The 20,340-nt window shown below is 41.7% G+C and overlaps 1 protein-coding gene across 3 annotated transcripts in view; it reads right to left on the bottom strand.

The window, feature by feature from the left end:
* The window catches only part of SLCO5A1 (solute carrier organic anion transporter family member 5A1), a 270,020-nt gene that overhangs the window by 244,586 nt on the left and 5,094 nt on the right, over nucleotides 1-20,340 (bottom strand). The gene's annotated exons all lie outside the window — the stretch shown is intronic.

The following is a 20,340-nucleotide window of genomic DNA, read 5'->3' as shown; positions in this document are numbered from 1 at the left end:
ATATCACTCCAGTCTTTGCCTCTTCTTCATCTGACCTTCTTTGCCTTCTCCTGTCTCTTAGAAGACACTTGCCACTGGATTTAGACCTCACCTGGATAGTCCAGGATGATCTCATTATGAGATCCTTAACTTATTTATATCCGCAAAGACCTGTTTTCCAAACAAGGCCACAATCACAGGTTCTGGAAGTTAGAACAGGGCATATCTTTTGTGGAGTCTTCATGTAACCCACTACAACTACTGAGTCAACATTTACTCCTTTGGATGATAATAGCTCATCCTCTCAAGAAAGTGATGACAAATCACAGCAAAAAAGACAAAGGCATCAGGGAGACATGAGGGCAAATGCCTCATTTACACATTGACTTTGAGATTCTGGGTAGATCTTTCATGGTTATCTGTTAGAAAGCCAACTCCTACAGGGTAACAATAATTGGAGCAAGCCACGATAACCATAAGTTAATATATTTCTTTCCTTTCTCTTTTCCTTCCAGTTGACTTTTATTTATTTACATTTTTTAGTTGGAGGATACTTGCTTCACAATGTTGTGTTCCTTTCTGCATTATAACAACATGAATCAGCCGTAAGTATACATACATCCCCTCCCTTTTACCAAATGTTAATTTAAATGAAGAATCTTTGGTAAAATCTCTTTCCTCGGCTTATCCTTTGTAGCATCTTTTTAGACTCCTGTCCTTTTGTGAGTCTCTGCCCAAAGTACCTAAATACCCACCACTCTCTGAGCATTGAACTGCATTTCAACTGATCATCAGGTTCTCATGCTGAACAGACATAATATTTGGTCAGTTTCACTCTCTAAACCCAACCTTATAACTACCACTCAGCCTCTGGACATGCTGCCTTCCATCCCTTCAAACATTCTGATTGTGTCTCTATTCAGTAATGTCTTCATTCAGCCACAACCATGTGTTCATTAGGAAGCCAAAGTGACAGAGCTGCTTGGCCAGACAATGTCTGTATTCAAAGTTCAAGCTTAAGTCAATACTATTTGCATGCGTGCTCAAGTCACTCGGTTGTGTTTGACTCTTTTCGACCCCATGGACTGTAGCTCACCAGGCTCCTCTGTCCATGGGCTTCTCCAGGCAAGAATACTGGAGTGGGTTGCCATTTCCTTCTCCAGGGGATCTTCTTGACCCAAGGATAGAACCCAGGTCTCCCTCATTGCAGGCAGATGCTTTACCTTCTGAACCACCAGGGAAGCCCCAACAGTGATACATAAGTAAAAGTACATTTAAAATCGAAAAAAAAAAAAAAAATTGGCTATAATTTTATAGATAGTAAATAATACCTTATTAATGTGATATTCTGATGGATCATAAGATTTTTCTGACTCACTTTTCTGTAAATAAAGGCTGATTTCAAAATGTATACTCTTTCATTTTCAATTGGTGGAACTGAAAGTCACTCTTCGCATATGCAAAATCACAAGCAATTTTTGTAATTTTTCTTTTTAGAAGGACTTTTCTACTGATGTGATGCTGAAGTATCACATGGAAAAGTGTTCTTTTCCATCAAACGACAATCTTTGAATTTAATTTCTATGTCTAAGCCTGAGGCCATTGGCTTTGCAATGTTACATCAGTTTTCAAAACCAGAGACCCTAAATTCACTGAAGAATTCAGGGAACTCCTGATATGCTTTACTATAATGTCCACGTGTACAATTTTGTTTTGTAATAATTTACTGACAAAGTTTGCAGGCCAGCGAGGTGCCGCAAGAATGGGCTCTGGGGACAGAAGTACCGGGCACCCCCTCACTCCAGCTTCTGCAGTTGACGCCACAGGCACAGCCACTAATCAGGGCTGAAGGCCACGCCTTTGTGACCCTTGCCTCTGGGGCCTGCCCTCCATTCCCGGGTTGGCCCCACCTTGGCGCATGCGCACTGGGTGCCAGCCCAACCGCCCAGGGACCCGCTCTTGCCCGCTGGCGGGAGTCCCCACCCAGCTGCCGGGTTTATCACCCCCATTGCACCATCGGCCTCTACTTACAAAACACAAGTTCCAAGATAAAATTACTGAGAATTTCAAGACTGCAACAGCCTCAGAGCATTAAACCAAGCTCGAGGGCCCTTCTGAGAGGGGGGCGGGAGGTTTTACCATGCCCATGGAATGTCTTGGTTGCATCCGTGATATCAGCAGGATGTTTGCACCCAGCCTTCACTCTAGAAACGCGTTTTAATATAAGCTGGATTTCAGATGAAACCAAGGGAACTGGGTACTTGTGTCCTTAAGGTGATGGGATTATACAACTGTTGGGCTGTATGCTCTTGGGTGAGTGGTTCAACCTCTCTGGGCCTCCGTTTCTTCATTTGTAAAAGATTAGAGCATTGTACCATTGTACCTGGTGGCTCAGACGGTAAAAGAATCTGCCTGCAATGCAGGAGACCGGGGTTGGATGTGGGAAAGATCCCCTGGAGTAGGAAATGGCAACCCACTCCAGCATTCTTGGCTGGAGCATTCCATGGACAGAGGAGCCTGGCAGGCTACAGTCCAAGGGGTTGCAAAGAGTTGGGTAAGACTGAGTTACTAACACTTCAAAAGCATTGTACCAATGTTAATTTCCTGGTTTTTCTCATTGTACCTTGCTTAACCAAGAAATGAACATCAGGGAAAGCTACCTGAATGGCTGATGGGAATTATCTACATTATTTTTGCAGCTTTTCTGGAAATAGAAAATTGTCTCAACAGTTTATGATGTGGAAGGCAAGGAGCCCCTCTCACCCCGTGGTAGAATCAGAATGCACAGGCCCTGACAAAGCCTGACTTCTACTCAAGGTTTGGTTGTGAACTATTTGTATTCTGTCCTGAACACATTGCTTAACTTCTTTGTTTTTTAATGTTTTATTTTATATTGGAGTGCAGTTGATTAACAGTGTTGTGTGCTGTGATACTTTCAGGTGTACAGACACTGCTTAACTTCTAATCGCTTACCTTCCTGGGTAAGGAATGTAGAATGTGGTATTGAATTAGATTCTTTTTTAATTTTTGCTCCTCTGTCCATGGAATTCTCTAGGCAAGAATACTGGGATGGGTAGCCATTCCCTTCTCCAGGGGATCTTCCCGACCCAGGGATTGAACCCGGGTCTCCTGCATTGCAGGCAGATTCTTTGCTATCTGAGCCACCAGGGAAGCCCACTGAATTAGATTTTTTTTTTTTTTAATTTTTTTTTAAAATTTCAACCCCAAGGCATGTTGAACCTTAGTTTCCATCCCTGGTTGGGAAGGCAGAGCGTTAACCACTGGACCAGCGAGGAAGTCCCTTGAATTAGATTCTTGATGTCCTTTTTAGCGTAAGAACAATTGAAGGGCCTCTAGGGTCTCATTTACCTCTTTAACTCTTCTTTATTTTGATGTTTTTTTAAATTCATGCTTCTAAGCTTTCCTCACTGGAGGAGGAAATGGTAACCCGCTCCAGTATTCTTGCCTGGAAAATTCCATGGACAGAGGAGCCTGGTGGACTATATATAGTTCATTGGGTTGCAAAGAGTTGGACACAACTGAGCAACTGAGCATACACATAAGCTTCCCTAGCTGTGTTTTCCTTCTATTTTTGTTCCACTTGGTATATCTTGAGAGCATTTAAAGTTGGCACTTAGGGACTTCCCTGGTGGTCCAGTGGCTAAGACTCTGAGCTCCCAATGCAAGGGGGCCCCAGGTTCAATCCCTGGTTGGGGAACTAGATCCCACATGCTGCAACTAAGAGTTTGCATGCCAAAACCGAAGATCCTGTGTGCTGAAACTAAGACCTGATGCAGCCAAATAAATAAAATGAAATAAATAAACCTAGTACTTAAAAATATCCAGGAGTACATTTACAGAAGCAAAGCAACCTTTACTGTGGGAGAAAGCGCATTCCCAGCATATCCTATTGAAAGAAGGTGATTGTCACCCAGCCATTTCAGCTCAATTCCTGTCCCTCATTCTTGGTGACACACTGAAGTCACCTGAGAATCTTTTAAAACTACTAGTGTTGCAGTGCCAACTCCAGGAGGTTCTGGTTTAATAGATTTGTGTGTGACTAGACCAGATTCTACTTTTTATGTTTGGTGCATTTGTTATTTCAAAACCATGCCATCATTGACATTATCATCAATCCTATTGAAGCATAATTCAGTCTTTTTAAAAAACATAAAATGCTCCTGTCATATGACCCCCTATCAAGTATAGTGCAAATTTTATTTGGTACGATGTGTATATTATTGCATGATTCAAGAACATGCAATAATGTATACAATGCACCAATTGGAAATTGGTGTCCTTATCGATACTTTTGTTCATATAATATGTGCATAAACACATTTGGGATTATAAACTACAGTGTGACAGGGAGCTAAATTTTTTTGTTACAGCTTTAAGTTGATATATATATATATTTCATATGCCATGTGATTCATCCATTTAAGATATACAATTCAGTGGTTTTTAGTATATAGGCTAAGTTGTCAGGGACCTAAAATTTAACCCTTGTTATACAGGAGAGCAGAAGTGAAAGACCCAATAATTTCCACTTGATCATGGTAAGTTTTTTAGCTTTTTTTTTTCTCTTGCTGTATTATTCTATAAAGCCTGCTTAAAGGAAAAAAGCTAATCACTGGTGATAAACTCATCTTTAATGAAAAGAAGTGTCATTAAGGAGAAAAAAAAAGCCAGTTTTCTCTCTGTACTCATTCATCCTCCCTGAAAGGACACAGAACACTTCCAAACTGTGATGATTAGATCCAAAATTTATATGCTCTGCTTTATACACTCTTTGATTAATCCATAACAACCAATTACCATTGCTTACCTTTATTATTAGATTTTCCCAGCACCATTACACTCCTGACTAATGAAAATGCTAAGAGTCTATTAAGAGCATGCACAATATCATTCTAGCTAATGCCAAATGGTTAATTGTCTTCAAAATTTGAAGGCATGGTCTCACGATATCTGTGATCAGACTATATATAAATGAGTCTATATAAATCACTTAGAAGAACACCGAACATTTGTGTTCAGTGAGGAGAGTGATCATATCATCTAGAAACCAGGACACTTTTGAGAGTGAAAGGGGCTATGCAATTTAATTAGCTCTGATTATTATATACTGTCTGTTTTGCATAATTCAAATGGTAATACAAACAAATGGCTGTTCTTCATAATCTTAATTTATAATTAAATTTTGGAAAGAAATTGCACATACACTTTTTAAGATTTTCCATTAAAATGAAGGTGTGTGTCTGTGTGTTCAGTCACTCAGTTGTGCCTGAGTCTTTGCAACCCACCAGGCTCCTCTGTCCATGGAATTTTCCAGGCAAGAATACTGGAGTGGGTTGCTATTTCCTCCTTCAGGGGATTTTCCCCACCTAGGGATCCCACCCAAGTCTCCTGCATTCACAGGCAGATTCTCTACCACTGAGCCACCTGGGAAGCCAGAATGAAGGTACATATAGACAAATAAAACAAACTGTCCTCTTTGGCTACCACTTTTGAATCCCACTGTTCCTCCCATCAAGTCCACATTGGTTACAATACACATTAGTTATCAAACAGCCAATGGATACCTGTGTAGGAACCTCATCAGTTCAACTTGAGCCAAATGTGCAGATCACTTGGTCTGCAGATGCCAGGCTCTTAAACATTTGGATTTCTGGGGCAATTAATCTGTCACTTTTCGACATGTGATCAATTTTCTAATAATTGAACTTTAAGAGAAATGAGTGGACAATGGCTCTTTGCACTCGAGCTGTAAGGAAGCAAAAAGCAAATGAATTTTCCAGGTCATGGGAGCTTCCGCCATCAGCACTTCCAGTCATTTTAGGTAGAAATCTTCCCAGATGTGTGAGCCTCTTAATAATGGTTTCCAAGACACCCCAGGTCCTTCTTTTAGGGAATCTCATCTCAAGGCCAGAAAATACACAGCTACTAGTCAGCCCAGTGCTTTGTACATTCAGGGAAGAAAGAACATGAATGCTGTGTTTACTCTCCATGTCAAGAATGAGTGTCAGGCAGAATCACCTCCTTATGTGTCCTTGACATGGCTGCCTCTGTATAGTCAGGAAAGGAGCCTCTGGAGTTAATATCTCACAAGTTCCTTCTTTATGATTTTCTAGCCTAGAAATTTTGTCCTTTTTTCCTGCCGTGACTCCTAATAGAAGCTGCTCATCTTCACAGCACGTGTCTGAGAAATCCCAGAGTGAGGCACCCATCTTGGCTGGCCACTTATAATTTCACTCTTCTTTCTCACAGTCAAGAAAGCATATGAGAGGGACTTCCCTGGCAGTCCAGTGGCTAAGAATTCACCTTCCAATGCCAGGGACATGGGTTTGAACCTTGTTCAGGGAACTAAGATCCCAAAGGAAAACTGAGCCCACAAGCTGCAAGTAGAGAGCCCACACATCACAACTAGAGAAAGCCAGTGCATCACAATGAAGATCCAGCACAGACCAAAAAAAAAAAAAACCATCTTGGAAAGCAAGAGAGTAAGGGAGATATTTGGCGCTTCCCTGGTAGCTCAGAAACGCTGGGCTGGACGAAGCACAAGGTGGAATCAAGATTGCCAGGAGAAATATCAATAACCTCAGATATGCAGATGACACCACCCTTTTGGCAGAAAGTGAAGAAGAACTAAAGAGCCTCTTGATCAAAGTGAAAGAAGAAAGTGAAAAAGTTGGCTTAAAGGTCAACATTCAGAAAACTAAGATCATGGCATCTGGTCCCATCACTTCATGGCAAATAAATGGGGAAACAGTGGAAACTGGCCAACTTTATTTTTGGGGGCTCCAAAATCACTGCAGATGGTGATTGCAGCCATGAAATTAAAAGACGCTTACTCCTTGGAAGAAAAGCTATGACCAACCTAGACAGCATATTAAAAAGCAGAGACATTGCTTTGTCAACAAAGGTCTGTCTAGTCAAGGCTATGGTTTTTCCAGTAGTCATGTATGGATGTGAGAATTGGACTATAAAGAAAGCTGAGTGCTGAAGAATTGATGCTTTTAAACTGTGGTGTTGGAGAAGACTCTTGAGAGTCCCTTGGACTGCAAGGAGATCCAACCAGTCCATCCTAAAGGAGATCAGTCCTGAGTGCAGACTGCAAGGAGATTCAACCAGTCCATCCTAAAGGAGATCAGTCCTGAGTGTTCATTGGAAGGACTGATGTTGAAGCTGAAGCTCCAATACTTTGGCCACCTGATGCGAAGAGCTGACTCATAGAAAAAGACCCTGATGCTGGGAAAGATTGCAGGTAGGAAGAGAAGGGGACGACAGAGGATGAGATGGTTGGATGGCATCACTGACTCAATGAACATGAGTTTGAGTAAACTCCGGGAGTTGGTGATGGACAGGGAAGCCTCGCATGCTGCAGTTCATGGGGTCGAAAAGAGTCGGACACTACTGAGCGATGGAACTGAACTGAACTGGTGGCTCAGATGGTAAAGGATCTGCCTGCAATGCGGGAGACCCAGGTTCGATCCCTGAGTCAGGAAGATCCCCTGGAGAAGGGAACGGCTACCCACTCCAGTATTCTTGCCTTGAGAATCCCCATGGACAGAGAAGCCTGGCGGGTTACAGTCCATGGGATCGCAAAGAGGGACTAACACTTTCACTTTTTTTTCTTTCAAGAGAGATATTATCATAACAGTTCAGTTCAGTTCAGTCGCTCAGTTGCGTCCGGCTCTTTTCGACCCCATGAATCTCAGCACGCCAGGCCTCCCTGCCCATCCTCAACTCCAGAGTTTACCCGAAGTCATGTCCATCGAGTCGGTGATGCCATCCAGCCATCTCATCCTCTGTCATCCCCTTCTCCTCCTGCCCCCAATCCTTCCCAGCATCAGGATCTTTTCCAGTGAGTCAACTCTTAGCATGAGGTGGCCAAAGTATTGAAGTTTCAGCTTCAACATCAGTCCTTCCAATGAACACCCAGGACTGATCTCCTTTAGGATGGACTGGTTGGATCTCCCTGCAGTCCAAGGGACTCTCAAGAGTCTTCTCCAACACCACAATTCAAAAGCATCAATTCTTCGGCGCTCAGCTTTCTTCACAGTCCAACTCTCACATCCATACATGACTACTGGAAAAACCATAGCCTTGACTAGACGGGCCTTTGTTGGCAAAGTAATGTCTCTGCTTTTTAATATGCTATCTAGGTTGGTCATAACTTTCCTTCCAAGGAGTAAGCGTCTTTTAATTTCATGGCTGCAGTCACCATCTGCAGTGATTTTGGAGCCCCCAAAAATAAAGTCTGACACTGTTTCCACTGTTTCCCCATCTATTTCCCATAGATAATCTCAAATCTCTGATTTTCTTTTTAGGCTAAACAACTTGGGTGTATTTGCAAACTCTGATAAGTTGTTGAAAAAAGACAAATATTTGTGAATTACCTTACAACTTATTATGACCCATTAGTGTATGTGCTCTCTTTTTGCTTCGATGGGTCTGCAGTGAGGCCACCTTTCCCCTTTCTTCCTAAAATAGTCATTCATTATTTGTTGATTCATTTGTTGTTCTTTCCACGAGCATTTAATGAATATTTACTATGCTACCTACTAGGCTTCCCAGGTGGCACTAGTGGTAAAGAACCTGCCTGCCAGTGCAGGAGATGTAAGAGACATGGGTTCGATCCCTTGGTCAGGAAAATACCCTGGAGGAGGGCACAGCAACTCATTCCAGTGTTCTTGCCTGGAGAATCTCATGGAAAGAGGAGCCTGGTGGGCTACAACAGTCCATGGAGTTGCAAAGAGTTGGACACAACTGAAAAGACTTAGCGCCCATACTGAGGAACATGATGTACAAGACCAAAAATCCTATGCTGCCAACAAGCTCATATCTAACAAGAGAAATTAGATATGTCAGCAAAAGAAATGGAGATGAAAGTATGAACACATAGACTTGTGTACTGTATCTGATGGATGGACAGATGGCTGACAGCTGAGGATAACTGCTAGGTAGAGATACGTATGAGACATCCGAAGGATCTCTGACTCTCCTCCTGTAGAAAGGTAGTCAGGGAAGCTGAGTGTAGGTGAAATGGACCACTCTGCCAGCCAGGCAAGGGCAGGCAGGCCTTCCAGGCAGCACCACAGCCGTGCTCTGTAACCAACACACAGGCCTGGAGCTGCAGTGTCAGTAAATTGACTTATGCCTCAGTGTAGTCTGAAGAGGTAAGAACGTTTTGATAAATCTGGTGGGATATGGGTTATAAATTGGATTTTTTTTTTTTTTTTAAGAGTGAAGCCAGGAGACTCTGTGATAATCTAGAGGGGTGGGGTGGGCTGGGAGGTGGGAGAGAGATTCAAGAGGGAGAGGACATATGTATACCTGTGGCTGATTCATGTTAATGTATGGCAGAAACCAACACAATACTGTAAAGCAATTATCCTTCAATTAAAGATAAATATATTTTTTAAAAAAGAAGAAGAAAAAGGGAGTAATAAAGGCATCTGAAGAGATGTGGGAAAAAAAGTGTGAAGCCAAGAGAAAATAAAGGCCTGAGAGGATTATGAAGGAAAGTGGAAGTTTGTTAGAGATTAGAGGTCCCGTACTCTGAGCCCTCTCTGTCTCATCCCCTGTTCACTTACATACTTTTTCTCCCAGCCCCCTCAGCTCCTAGAAGCAGCCAGCTTAATTAAATCTTATTGGTTGTGATCTAAAACCATGGTGATTATTGAATTCCCTAAGATTTCAGGGTTGGAAAAGTACTTCCTTTGCCAAAAGGCTTGTATGTGACTGTTCTGACTAGCATTGTTCATGATAGCCAAAAACTTAACTCGTGGTACACCTATACCATGGAGTATTCTCCATCATAAAAAGGAACAAACCACTGATACTTGCAATAATATGGATGAACCTCAAAAACATTTACTCAGGAAATGAAATCAGATACCTATTGTATGATATATGTATCTACCTATTTTTATGGAATTTCTAAAAAAAGGAAAATCTATAGAGAAAGCATATTAGTGATCATCTATGTCTGAAGGTAAGAGTGGGGATCGATTGCAGATGAGTAAGTGGGGACTTCTGGGGTGATGGGAATATTCTAAAACTGAATTATGGGATTGGTTGCACAAATCTAAATTTATTAGAAATAATTTGACTATGAACTTATACTTACCACAGGCAAATTTTATAGTAGGTAAGAAGTTATACCTCATTTTTAAAATGTACTACCCACTTCCCTATTCTTTTAAGAAAATATATTGAGCATTATTAAACTCTTTTCTTCAGAGTCGTCGCATAAATATATTGTTACTGGTATAGTGGAATGGTTAGGTGCTAAACTGTGTGATCCCCAGCAAGTTACAAAATCTCCAAAGCCCTCAGATTCCTCATGTGTAAAATGAGAACAGGGACTTCCCTGGTGGTCCAGTGCCTACGACTCCAAGTTCTCAGTTCAGGCAGACTGAGTTCGGTCCCTGGTCAGGGTACTAGATTCCACATGCTGCAACTAAGACCTGGCAGAGCCAAATAAATAAATAAATTTAAAAAAAAAAAATGAGGAATCACTTCACATCAGTTCGAATGGCTATCACCAAAAGGCGCACAAATAACAAATGCTGTTGAGGATGTGGAAAAATTAATAAAACTTGGAAATTAGGAAAGCTCTCCACAAGGCAAGAGACCAGAATATAAAGGAAAGACTTGTATGTAATGTTTACAAACCAGCCATTTTCTCCTACATAAGAGCTTTCAACATAGTGGACTCATGACTTCTTGGCTACACCAGCCCGACCAACTCAACTGCACAGAGAATAGTTAGGGGAGGAAAACAAAATGGAGGCTACAGAGCTAATTATTGTTTATTCTTACGCTATAAAGACCAGCTCAAGTTTGGGCCAGTGAGATACAAGAAGTTTGCTATGAAAACTGCCACAGAAATTCAGCCAACCATTTAGTCAATAATACTGATTTGTGGTACCATCTGCATAATAGAGTGTTGCCGTTAAGAACATGGGGTTTGGGAAGCAGACAGAACAGGGTGAGATCCTGGCCCTGCCTTCACTCTGCAGCCATCATGAGCAAATGACTTCACTTTGTTTCCTCACCTATAAAATGGGACAACTGCAGTGGCTACCTTGTGATGATATAGGTAGGTGTTGTGTGCAGTGCTTAGAAACATGCTCAGTTAGTGTTATGCTCTGAGCTAAGTACAATAGGTAAATAACAACAGTGAACAAGATAGACATGGCCCCAGCCTGGAAGAAACCTATGCCCTCACAGTATGGAACTAAGATCCTACGTGCCGAGTGGCTGGGCCAAGAAAAGAGTAAAATGAAACACACACATGCACACAAAACAAAAAATCCACGTGATTATGAAAAGGAGGGCAGAGTTGGTGTTGATAGGCAGAGAAGGGAGAGATTTAGAGGGAGGGTTTAGAGTTGTTGATGGTGAGGAGGTTAATGATAAAAATGGTGATAATTTTATTGTCCTTGTTGTTGTTTGAGATGAGACTAGAAAATGTTTTAAGTGAAAGAAGGAGGGAGAAATCACTGATTCTGAGGAGGGAGAAATACACAGAGAAGTCTAACCCAAAGCATGAGACTCATTCTGATAGAACAAAGGGCAAATGTTCCCTTTTCCTTGAGAGCAGGAGGACAGATGAGAGCAGAGTGTAACTCAGGCATGGAGTGGGCAAAAACATGAAGGTCTTTTCTTCTTTTTTTTTTTTTGCAGTTTTACATTCTATTTTATTTAACATTACTTTTTGAGAATATTACAATTTTTTCATCATGATAATTTTGATGACTGAATGATATTCTGTAGCATGAATATATCATAATCTTTTAAAGATTGCAGTATAGTTAATTTACAATGTTCTTAGTTTCAAGTGTACAGAAAACAGATTCAGTTATACATATATCTATTAATATATACATATCCTTTTTCATATTCTTTCCCATTATAGGTTATCTCGAGATATTGAGCAGAGTTCCTTGTGCCATACAGTAGGTCCTCGTTGTTGAACTATTTTATATATAGAAGTGAAAGTGAAAAAGTGAATCGATCAGTCATGTCCGACTCTTTGCGACCCCATGGACTGTAGCCCACCAGGCAACTCTGTCCATGGACTTCTCTAGGCAAGAATACTGGAATGGGTTGCCATTCCCTCCCTCCAGGGGAATCTTCCTGACCCAGGGACTGAACCTGGGTCTCCTGCACTGCAGGCAGATTCTTAGCATCTGAGCCAGCAGGGAAGCCCAATGTATAGTAGCCTGTATATGTTAATCAAAAACTCTTAATTTATCCCCCCCCCCCACTCCACCCTTCAAGGCACTCTCTTCTGATGGCTCTATTTTCATTGGAGATCAGGCAAAATTGCTGATGGCATTAGAAAGATCGAAGGCTCTTTAGAAGCTTGGAGGTTTGAAATAATCCTTGTGATGAGTGGGAAAGCCAGCTCACCAGGACAGGGAAGGGGTGGCCAGGCAGAGCTGAGGGTTTACACCGGGCTGGACACAGCAAACTGAGTAGTATTCAAGAACTTTCCAGCAGCCCAGGGAGAGGTTGTAGAAGGCAGAATCAGAAGGACCCAGTGTTTGGGTTTTTCCTGGTGAGCATGACAAAAGGACAAAGGGGAAAGGGATCTGGCAGGAGAGTGGTTAGAGAGTTTAGAGGAAATTCAAAGGAGACCAGAGAAAAGCAAAAACAGAAGTAGAGAGATTGAGAAAAAGTGACTGGGGGAGGGTCTACAGACTCTGGTATTTTACTTTTCTGATTTCAAAGGGTAAAGTTCACAACCTATCAGCAAGAACTCTCTGAAATTGGACTGAGAGGGTAGTAGGCCCCTGAGATAAAGAGTTATTTGAAATGGAGGGAATTTGCACTTAAATCAGTTCAGTTCAGTTCAGTTCAGTCGCTCAGTCATGTCCGACTCATTGTGACCCCATGAATTGCAGCACGCCAGGCCTCTCTGTCCATCACCAACTCCCAGAGTCTACCCAAACCCATGTCCATCGAGTCAGTGATGCCATCCAACCATCTCATCCTTAAATCGGCACATATTAAATGTCAGGCATTATGCTATGAATTGTACACATGGACATAGGAAGGTATTTGGCTTTCAAAATAAACCTAAAAGGGATTATTATTCCCATTAAACAAAAATTGTGCTCAGGAAGGCTATCTGCCCATAAGCTACATAGTTTGTCAAAGATTCCCTTGGATTCAAACTCTGTTCTTACCCTCACCCCCAAATCTTAGCATTATTCCCAAACTGCTCCAGAAGTCATTTGTTAGAAATAATTCAACTCCTTCACATATTTTTTAAACTAGTTTAAAAAAAACTATTTAAAAATTCAAGCCCTAAAAATGGGTATGTGTAAAGAAAAGTAAATCTCCACCACTCTTAGTTTCTTAAATTATCTTTCTAGAAATTTCCCTGCAGATAGGCATATGTGTGTGGTGTATACATATATTTACATAAGATGTGCCAGATACAGTTCTTCACCCTCTTTTTCAAATGTAGCAATATTTCTTGGTAATATTTGCCATAGCACACCTTTTCCCTTTCAGACAAGCCTAATATTCCTGAAAAGGTGAGTGTTAGTTGCTCAGTCGTGACTGACTTTTTGATGCAATGAACTGTAGTCCGCCAGGCTCCTCTGTCCATGGAATTCTCTAGGCAAGAATACTTGTGTGGGTAGCCATTCCCTTCTCCAGAGGAGCTTTCTGACCCCGGGATCAAATCTGGGTCTCCCACATTGCAGGCAGATTCTTTTCACTGTCTGAGCCACCAGGGAAGCCCAATATTCCTGAGGAATCATAAATTATTTAACCCTACAACAGATTTTAGGTTACTTCCCATATTTGTCAATTACAAGTAAAGAAGCAATGATTACCCTCCTATATATGCTTTTCTCCATCTGGAATTGAATTTGGGAGTAAGAATGCTAATTACCTCAACATTATTATTAATATTGCCATTATTTTTGAACTTGACACTGCCACATGGCATGTGGGATCTTAGTTCCCCAACCAGGGTTAGAATCTGCACCCCCTGCATTAGAAGCCTGGAGTCTTAACCACTGCCTGCCAGGGAAGTACCGCTTCAACATTATTTAATGACTAAATTGTATTCTACCTCACTGATTTGAAATGTCCCCTTTTCTCCTATACTCTTCTCCATTCTGAAATGAATTTTGCTCTATTTCTGTATGCCCTGTTCTCTTTGCTTGATCTATATATTCATGCATCATTACTAAATAAACTGTTACACCTTGTAGTTTTATAAAACATTTTGATATCTGTTACGTCTAAGACTCCCTCATTCCTTTATTTTCAGAATTTCCCCAGGGAAATTCCATTTCATTGAATAGATGGACTAATTTAGAGATAGGTCTCACTCACACCTTAACAAGACAGTAAGAACTAGAGGGACTCAAGGAATCAGAGATTTGAGAGAGTGAGAGGGGTGGGGCGCAGGAAAAAGAGGGAACATTCAGATGTTAATTAGCTCAATGAGCCCACACAGATGCTAGAGGTCCTGAAAGAAAGAGGAGAGGGAAGAGAGAGTTTCAAGAGAGAAAGAAGAAGACTGGAAAGAAGAGGCTTTCTCTCCCTGTCCCTGAGATCTAGCTTCTGTTCTCCCCTTTCCCCTGTCTGAGTCTTGACAAACACACTGGAATTCTGGTTCCTAAACACAATGGACTCTCAGGGCCCTGCTAGTCACCCACCTGTACAATAGCAGTGCTTTTCCTGATACCCTCATTAAGTTGTAAGATCAGAACCAGTTTGAATGACTACAAACCTCAGCTCCTTTTTGAGTTTAGTTCATCTCCCCAGGCCAAAAGAGTCTATCCAGTCTGCACGTGGGTGATGTCTAGATCACACATGAGAATCTCTGCCTTGGCCTTCAAGCATCCTCCACTCCTTTACATGTTCTCCCTCTTCCTAACATCTTCCCCACATTGTCTCCCTTCCTTTCTCATTTGAGTTTCAGAATGGTACAGTGAAGTACTGGGGGGAAGAAGGTGTGGAGGGGACAGACTGAGGGAGACCCAGAGGGAAGAAAAGATACCCCGAGGATCACCAAGTTGCCATACTACATAATCTCCCTGAGTAAATAGCTCTCTACACTTTATAAGGTCCACAGTACAGTAGTCCATGGTACGCAATGTCTGGAAGCAGAGGTCTCAGTACCTGATGGATAATCAACCACTGAATGGTTTGTTGCTTCTAAATCAAAATTGCGGTAGCCATTAATGACAGCCGTAAGTTATCCTAAGGAATTCATTTCTGCAGAACTTGGCAAAGACAAAGTTTGCTATAAATAAGTATAGTTTCATTGACATTTGGTCTAGGGCAAGTAAATTACCCAATGAGGTGATTTATACATTCATTCAACTTAACTCTCTGATAGGAAGCTGAGCAGCAGTGCTCTGGTCATTGGGTCTGATTTATGTCAAGAAAGTGTACAAAAGAAAATGGAGGTTCTCTATCTCACTCTTGCTCTCTCCTGATCTCCTGTTACTATATAACAGGCATCCTTTTCCTTTAATTACCTTCTTCATGGCTTGAGAGCTTTGATGACTTGATTAAGCCTTGCAGTGCAGTTCCAGTCCCTACCCAGCTGATTAATTAGCCCAAACCTTATTAACTTCCTAATTCTGATCAATAAGGCACTGATGCTAAACTCTGCAAGGGCAAACTAAGGAGGCAATTTTATTGCAAGACACAGAGTCCCTATTGGTTTTTTTAATCATCTTTTTTTGTTTAATCTTACTTTTTAATGCCAACCAGGTTGGACTACGGTAATTCAATAATAGTCCTATGCAGACTACCCACTCTCCAATCATAACCACTTTGCTTGCTGCACCAGCACTATTTGATGGCATGGCTGGGGGGACTTTGCTTAAAAATGCAGGGTCTCTGTTATTCAGGATATTGGATAAGAGTTGCTTACGGCCAGAGAAAGAATATGATGATAACGATGCAGTCATTTCTTCTCTGCAGGAAAATGACAAAATATGTAGCAAATCTTCTAATATCCTACACCAACACTATTCAATAGAAATATTTTGAATTTTCTAGAAGGCATATCGAAAAAGTTAACTAGTGAAATGAACTTCCCTCCCTACTTGTGCTATGGCCCCTGATAACCACTATCCTACTGTTTCTTTGGAGTTCAGCTTATTAAATTACATATATAAGTAAGATCATACAACATTTGTCTTTTTCTGTCTGATTTATTTCACTTAACATAATGTGTCCTCAAGGTCCATCCATGCTGTTACAAATGGCACAATTTCCTTTTTATTATGGCCAAATGATATCCCATTGTATGTATGTGTATATGGTTGGTTGGTTAGTTGGTTTAGTCACTAAATCGTGTCCGGCTCTTGAGACCCCATGGACTGTCACCTGCCAAGCTCCTCTGTCTTTGGGATTCTCCAGGAAGGAATACTGGAGTGGGTTGCCACTTCCTTCTTCAGGGGATCTTCCTGACCCAGGGATTGAATCCAGGTCTCCTGAATTGCAGGCAGATTCTTTACCAACTGAGTTACAAGGGAAGCCCACATATGTATATATACCACATTTTAAAAACCCATTGGTTCATCAGTGGGAGATATAGGTCTAAGGGGACAAGCTTCCAGTTATAAGATGAATAAATTCGGGGATTCTAATGTACAGCATGATGACAAGGGGACTGATCCAGGGAACCCCACTTTGAGGACCACTGTGGAACTCAGACTGATTTCAACCCATCTCCTTCAGGATATAGAGATCTGTGCAGATGGGACATCCTCTGCCACCAAGACAAGCTTGTGACTTCGAATCAATTCTATTTCCCTCAGTCACTTTTAGAGCCTGGTCTAGCTTCAACCTTCAATTGTCCCCCAAATTACATGAAATTTGGAAGTTTAAAGAAAAGACTAAGGACTTCCCTGGTAATCCAGTGGTAAAGAATCCACCTTCCAATTTGATTCCTGGTCAGAGAACTAAGATCCCACATACCACTGGGCAACCAAGCCTGTATGCCACAACTGGGGAAGACTTCGAACCACAATGAAGACCCAGAGAGCCAAAAAAATTTTAAAAGAAACTAATAAAGAATAAAATAGATTTTACTTTGAACTTTGAAATCATTTCAGCTCTTTGCATGAGCTGATATGTTGAACTACTTAGCTTGTTGGTGGTCTGTCTCTTTCCACTTCGAAGGGCAGGGTTACAACCTACTGAAACCTCTGAGAAAGGCTTTACTCACTCCCCTGCTCCTATCCCTCCTCTGCCATCTCAGGTGACTGCTCCCTCTTTCCTGCACGCCCCTCCTCATCTTCCCCTCCCCCCAGACCCCCCACCCCCTCACAGCAGTTCTCTCAGGGTTATTTGAGATGCTGCATCTCAGGTCTTGAAGGCCTAAAACTTCCCACTGCATAAAACATAACTGTCGGGACCTGTCTCGTGGTCCAGTGGCTGAGACTCCACACTCCCAATGCAGGGGGCCAAGGTCTCATCCCTGGTCGGGGAACTAAGATCCTACATGCAACAGCTAAGTGTTCACATGGGTCAACTAAAGATCCTGCATGATGCAATTAAGACTCGGCGAAATCAAATAAATAAATATAAATATGTACAAAGACATAACTCTCAATTTTTAGGTTGTGACTATTTTTTAAGTTGACAGGCCCTTCCTTCCTAGTCTGAAGACTGAAAAAAAATGATGTATTCAAAACATAATCTTTCTGGGATTTCCCTGGCAATCCAGTGGTTAAGACTTTGCCTTCCAATTCAGGGGATGTGGGTTCGAACCCTGGTCAGGGAGCTAAGATTCCACATACATTGTGGCCAAAAAAGCAAAACATGAAACAGAAGCACTATTGTAACAAATTCAATAAAGACTTTAAAAATGGTCCATATCAAAAGATAAAAATTAAATTAAAAAAAAAAACCATGATCTTTCCACTGTGAAAAAGCAACAGAAAAGCTCTTCATAAAACACCAGTGATGCTGAGACAGGTCATTAAGGTTTATCAACAGCTATGCATTGCTCTCTCTCAGGTGCAAAGCACTAAGCACAGCTGCTTCAGGTGAAGATGACCATCCTTAGAATAACTCAGAAATATGATTGGCCCACCAACTCCCACCCCCCTTCCAAATGTTCTCCCCACTTTCTAGCCTGATAGTCACCTCAGGACCTTTGTCAACAAGGCCAGAGGTGCAATCAAAAGTGCCACTCGGAGTCATGCTTTAAAACTCTTCACTGGCCTTCACAGCTTACAAACCCCTGTCTAATTCTTTTTTTACATTTAATTTATTTTTAAATGCTTATTTTTTATTTATTTGGTTGCACCCAGCTCTTTGTTGCAGTATATGGGATCTAGTTCCCTCACCAGGGATCAAACCCCGATCCCCTGCATTGGGAGCTCAGAGTCTTAGCCACTGGACCACTAGGGAAGACCCTCCCCTACCTAATCCCTGTTTTTTATGTCTTTCCCATTTCCGATCATCTATTTTTGGAACTGCTTATACTTTTAGACTTTATCAAGGCAATCCCAAACTCTGTTATTAGCAAATGTGTGACCTTAGACAAGTTTCAGAACTTCTCTCAGTACCTTGGTTGTTAACAGCTTTAAAATGAGAGCCAGCATCTTTCTTGGTGGCACCCAAGCAAATGGAGATGAACATTCCCAGAGGTGTTGAAAATTCTACCTCCCATGGACCCGTCCCACAGGCAAGTCTTCAAACTGGAGCGTAACCACCCCTGCAGTACACAAAGACTTTTCAGACACCCTGTGACCTTGGATGGTCTTAAAGGAATTAAGTTCCACATCCTTTACTTCCATGGTTATGGAGCTTCCCAATAGCCTGACAAAGGAAAATGCCACTCTTACTCAATCCAAACTAAACTCTGATCATTGCTCCAGGACATAAAGCCTTCCTGGGGCCCCAGAAAGGGAGCCTTTTTAATGACTACTCCAGTCACCTATCTTGCATTTCCTTATATTCTCCTGTCTAGTCACACCTCTATTAAAAGAGAAGCATAGCCTTAGGGCTTCCCTGGTAGTTCAGATGGTAAAGAATCTGCCTGCAACATAGGAGACCCTGGTTTGATTCCTGGGTCAGAAGATTCCCCAGAGAAGGGATAGGCTACCCACTCCAGTATTCTTGCCTGCAGAATTCTATGCACAGAGGAGCCTGGCAGGCTGCAGTCCATAGGGTCACAAAGCAAACATTTCTGCCACACAGACAGATTCTTTACCACTGAGCCATCAGAGAAGCCCTCTTAGATACTGTGCAGAAGTTAAAAATAATGATAGTTCTCTAGAAACTGACAAGAAAAGTACATCCAGACTTACGGTAAAATGAAAAACCCAACTGCTACACAGTTATGTGCAGTGTGATCGAATAAGTTTTTTAATGACTCCACAAAATAAAAGCATATGTTGCCAGTGGGTCTCTATATGCATGTAAATGCATTGACAAATTTCTTGAGAAAACACACTAACCTGTTAAGGAGGAGGGAGCTGGTAATGAAGTAAGAAAAACAAAGGAGACTATTGCTTTATCTGTATTGAGTAATTCTCAGTGAGAATGTATGCAAGAATTATTTGTGTAAATAAAGCAATATTTAGAATAGAAGAAAAAAACATTTAGAATAGAAAAATAAATAAATATAAGCAATTCTTTTTCAGTTATTCTCCATACTCAGTCCTGGACTCAACACTGTGGGAACACATTTAGATATCAAGTTTAAAACGTGAACACCTTGGAGAAGGAAATGGCAGCCCACCCCTGTTTTCTTGCCTGAAAAATTCCGTGGACAGAGGAACCTGGCAGGTTGCAGTCCATGGGATCACAGAGTCAGACACAACTGAAGTGACTGAGCAAAGCACTTCAGCAAACATATATTGGGCTTGGGCACTGGGGATATGAAATACTAGGGATATAAAACAAAATGCTGTCATATCTCGGGAAAAAAAAAAATGTGAACAGAGCACCCATGGTTTTCCAAGATTAATTTATGGAAGGTGGTAGTCACTCAGTCCTCAGTCATACCCGACTCTTTGTGACCCTATGGACTGTAGCCTGCCAGGCTCCTTTGTCCATGGGATTCTGCAGGCAAGAATACTGGAGTGTGTTGTCATGCCCTCCTCCAGGGGATCTTCCAACTCAGGGATCGAACCCAAGACTCCTGCATCTTCTGCACTGCAGGTAGATTCTTGACCCACTGAGTCACCTGGGATTACAAAACAGCAAAACTCCATAAATTGTGTAACAAGCTTGGCAGGGCTGTGAGGGAAAGGGTACCCTCTTACATTGGTGGGGGGAGTGTAAACTGGCACAGCCCCCTTTGGACCACAATTTGGCAATATCTGTCAGTGTTACACATATTTAACC

This window comes from Giraffa tippelskirchi, chromosome 6, assembly GCF_054371585.1.
Source record: "Giraffa tippelskirchi isolate mGirTip1 chromosome 6, T2T-mGirTip1v1.2.pri, whole genome shotgun sequence".
Lineage (NCBI taxonomy): Eukaryota > Metazoa > Chordata > Mammalia > Artiodactyla > Giraffidae > Giraffa > Giraffa tippelskirchi.
This window is presented reverse-complemented; position numbering and strand designations above follow the sequence as displayed.